This window comes from Alnus glutinosa, chromosome 14 (genome assembly GCF_958979055.1).
Source record: "Alnus glutinosa chromosome 14, dhAlnGlut1.1, whole genome shotgun sequence".
NCBI classification, from domain to species: Eukaryota; Viridiplantae; Streptophyta; class Magnoliopsida; order Fagales; family Betulaceae; genus Alnus; species Alnus glutinosa.
Window position 1 is genome coordinate 5,171,386 of NC_084899.1, and position 4,670 is coordinate 5,176,055.

Below are 4,670 nucleotides of genomic sequence, written 5' to 3' on the forward strand. Positions count from 1 at the left end.
CAATCTCTCTCTCCCCTTGCATCACCCTCTCTCTCTGGTAAGATCTGGTCGATCTCTCTCTCCCCCTGCATTTGGCTTTTTCCCATCGCCTCTTCTAGTGGCGTTGAGCGGGGGAGAGGGAAGATGGAGATGGAGGGATGAACTTTTGGGTGAAAACCATATCTCAAGTCGCCAGAGGTTGGGCGCCCTGGTCACCAGTGGTCGAAGGTTGGGTTTTGAATGTCGTTGATAGGTGGCTTTCGGCCAAAGGTGGGAGGGAGAGGGAAGATGGAGGAGCGCGGGAGAGGAGATGAGGAGGGAAAAAAAAAAAAAAAAAAAAAAAAAAAAAGGTGGGGGGGGGGGGGGGGGGGGGGGAGAAGGTGTAATACCCCAAATTTTTTTTATAAAACAAATAGTATTAATATATATATATTTATATATATATATATATATATATATATATATATATATATATATATATATATATATATATATATATCTTATTAAGTTAGTAACTTAATCAATAAGTTAAAAAAAAAAAAAAAAAAAAAAAAAAGGGAAGGAGAAGAACTTGCACGGCAAGTTGACTTGCCCTTATTAATTCTTCTTTTTCTTCTTTCTTTCCGCATCTTCTTCCTTCCTCTTTCTTTCTTCTTCTATTCTTCTTTTTCTTGCCGAGAACAGAGACAGCGAGAGGGAGAGAGTGAGACTGAGATGAGAGATCGAGGGAGAGAGTGAGATTGAGAGATTAGAGAGAAGAGAAATAAAGAGAGAGAGAAGCAGAGATCGGGAGAAAGGGAGAGATGCCGAGAGGGAGAGAGTGGCGGGGAAGAGAGGACCCGGTGGACCCAGAACCCAAGGAACGCCGGTGACACAACTTCCGGTGAAGCCCGTGACCAGGGAGGAGCCCCGATCGTGAAGCCGTGAAGTCCGCGGGCCGCAACCCGCTAGACCCGGGAGAGAAACCCCCGACCTGCGAGCCAAACCCGACGGATCCGGGAGAACCCATGCGACCCAAACCTCCTGGAGGTTCGATCCTCCATGTCCGGCGGCCAGACGCCGATTTCCGACGAGCTAAGGCGACTTTCCGGCCGATCCACGAAGCCCGAAGCCCCTGACCCGAAAACCCGACCCGATGACCCGATGACCCGACGATCCGAGAGGAAGACCCGGTTCTTCCTGTGCGTTTTCCGGCGACTTTTCCGGCAAAATCAGAGGCGATTTTTGTTTGGGTTCTTGAGAAAACCCCCAAGGTATATTAATCCTATAAAATCGTGTATTGATTTGATTATTGTTGAATTTAGATTTGATGAAACTTGGGTATTTCTAGTAATCCGATTCTCTGTTTGGCCAAGTGAATCTAGTTGATAAATTGTGGATTAGGGGTTTTTGTTGTTAGTCGATTATGTGGATAGTATTATACCCTGTTTTGAAGAAATTCCTTATTATGATAGTGACTTAGCCGAATGGATTGTGTTGATCTGGCCAATGAGTGCTTGGGTAGTATTGTTTGGTGGTAGTGTATATAAGTGTCAGTTTACTGAGTGTTTGATGATTTTCTGGGTTATGATTATTGTTAATGTTGAGTGTGGATTGTTGGAAAGATTGTTTTGTTGGGTGATTTGTGGATTTGGATTCCCTGTTTAGTTGTATAACCGATTATAGTATTATTCCCCTATTTTCAGTATTTTTGTAGAATGATTATGTGTTTATCATGATGAGGATTTGAGTTTTGATTAGTTGTATAGTCCCTAATTTTACTACGTTAATGTGTTTCCTATTCCGGTTATATGTGTGTGAGCTGAGAGTGATTGGTCTATGTTCTGAAAATTGGGTATAGATTTTGTAAGGTGGTTGTCCAATTGTATTGGTGACCTGTTAACTTTTGGAGCTAGGTTTATTCCCTAGTTTTAACTGAATTAATTATGGGAATTGATTATGTTGTTTTGCTGTGATTTCTATTGAGGGTATGTAATAGCCGTAGGCTAATTTGGAGATTATCATGTTTTATTAAAATAACTGAGTAGTGTTTGGTGTGATTTTGGATATTGAGTTCATAGTTGGATGAATGACATTAGCAAATGATTTTGACACGAGTTAGAATAATATTAGGTTGTTTGGGTTGTGGACTCTCGGACTATGGACTATGTTTTCAAGGGGGTTGCCATTTTTGGAAGATTTACTGTGATTGGGGTTGAGTGAGTTACGCTTGTTGGTAGTTTAGTCACTAAGAAATAATGTGAAAGTATGGATGTTGACCGACCGTACAACTTGGAGATCTTTGATTACGTGTTATGTTTTTGTAATTAAGTTTTAGACTACAAATTCTAGAATATTCTTCTGAGTTTCTTCTTTCAATTTATTTAGGTAAAAAGTCGATCTTGACGCTAATGGCAAGTCCAGGTAAGGGGATACAACACCGAAAAACCCCCAACAAGATTTTATTATAAATCTTTTGAAAAAGTGTTGGGGAATTTTACAAAGCGTTGATCATGTGATTTTTAATGCGAAGCTTTATTGCTCATATGTTATTATTCAAGAATTTTGTGCATAAATTACAGTTATGATTTATGCATAATTAAAGTTATGATCAAGAGCATTTCAAAGTATGGATTAAGCATGTTTACAGTCATGAATATGAGCATTTCAAAAATTATGAATTATGCATACTCAGAGAAATGATAAAGAGCATTTCAAGACATGATTACAGAGAATTCCAAAGTATATGACTCTATTTAAGAATACAGTTTTGAAAGAAAAGAGAATATAAAGTTTTAAATTCTGCACATGACTACAGTTATGAACGCGGCTCATACAGTTTTAAAGCAAAGTATACAGTTATAGCGGAGCCTACAGAATTACAGAGAAACGTTCATGTGCAGTAATTGTTTAACCTTGAGGCACTACTACAGTTAGAATTGGTACTCATAGGGTAGCATGGCAAGCATACCGTAAATCGGTGTGTGCTACCATCCGAGGTTGGCCTTCACCTAGGGAAGATCCCCAACCCGGCGACTCTTCTCTGTGACGATAGGCTGAGTCTATAGGTTCTTTGGACAAAGCCAACGTGCGCCGCTCACGGGAATTGGCGGTGTAGAGTCTATAAGAGGTTAAACCACAGAGAAAGGATTAAGGAGAAAACAGATAAAAAGAAATTACTGGATCATAATAAACTATCATTCTCATAATAAACTGTCATTCTTATATCATTATTCATATTCTTCAAATTCTATTTAATTGTTCATATGCTATGCTACCTGTCCTAAAACAATACATTTCATTGTATGAATCACGCTTTAATATGTGTTTTCTTATAAAACATAAACAGCCTAGTATAACACTTCTTAGACAAATTTTCATAACTTTAATCTTGAAACTTATATGCACACTAAAATCACATATCGTAATTATACTGCTAAACATCATCATAATTTTTAATATACTTAAAAATACTCAAATCACCTAAAATAAATTAAAATCAACATACAATTGGTTCAGGTTGTAAAACAATATATAGTATGCAATTCATCATATGTGTAATTAATTCTTAAGAGTGAGTAGAATAAATCTGTCATTATGAAAATGACTAAAGATTATGGCATAAAGGTTTATAGCATGTTTTATTTCCCCTGGTGTTGTATTTTCCTTACTGAGTTGTCGAACTCACCCCTTTTTCCCTCCACCCCTTTCCAGATGTCAACAGTAAGACGAAGTCTTTCCTTGTAAGGGCATAGACCTCGCTGAGAGCGATAGTTCGTGATGAACTGGCCGGACCCTAGTATTGTATAGTATGTTTTGTTTCTTTTAGAGGATTCAAAGTGTTGTAAAGAATTATTAATAGAAAGGTTTAAAAATAGGAAGTTTTAAATTTATATGTTGTAAATGCACGCTTTTATTTAAAATGTTTGTTTTTAGCTCTTAAACTCACGTTTCCCTTATATCCCAAAACGGGGGCGTGATAGAGGGGGTGGGGGGTGGAACAAAATGCGCTTTTCTAAAATGACATCATTTGATCCTTGTAATGATTTGTAAATTTATGAATGTAAAAAGCAACATCCTAACAAGGTAGAAATATGTTAGTGTATGTGGGTAATCAAAACGATCGTGTTTTAGAGTACATGTATGCGGTAGTTTACACTACCACATACAAGCCGAATCCAATGATTGAAAGGGAAATTACAATAAAGTTAGGGTTGGGTACCCCAAATTAAACATTAAGAATGTAAGTACGCAGAGGTAATGCATCCGAAGATGCGAGCCTATTAATTATTGATACGAATGCTAAGAACCCCTACCAATAAAGGTAGTTAAAAGTGTGTACATAGCTCATAGGACCCAAACACTGGTTGCTGATACCAGATGGAGTGATTTGTAATTTAGGCCAACTATAGGGATCAATGATGTAATTTTTCCATATTTTTATGCAAAATGGCTAATGAAAACTCACTGTTTATAGTTTAGCTAACCACTTTTCAAAGTTGTATCCAACCGTTTAAGTAAATTTATTCTCTATTTGTTAAAATAATCATTTTTTAATTTTTCTTTATTAAAATTTTATTTAAAACCCATCTCTACTGAGTACGCTAAATGAAACCCCATATGCCGGTACCACATGTGGATGGAAAATGTAAATGCGTTTCGTTTGCATAATCTGATGGAAACTTTCTGTTTTTTTTTTTAAATTTAAAATT

General features: G+C 37.2%; 1 long non-coding RNA gene across 1 annotated transcript; it reads left to right on the top strand.

The window, feature by feature from the left end:
* The first annotated feature begins 757 nt into the window (after positions 1 to 757).
* Positions 758 to 3,829, top strand: LOC133858125 (uncharacterized). The gene is made up of 3 exons (XR_009898443.1): positions 758 to 1,232; positions 2,347 to 2,382; positions 3,673 to 3,829. It is a non-coding gene; the product is annotated as an uncharacterized LOC133858125 (long non-coding RNA).
* The last annotated feature ends 841 nt before the right edge of the window (positions 3,830 to 4,670 follow it).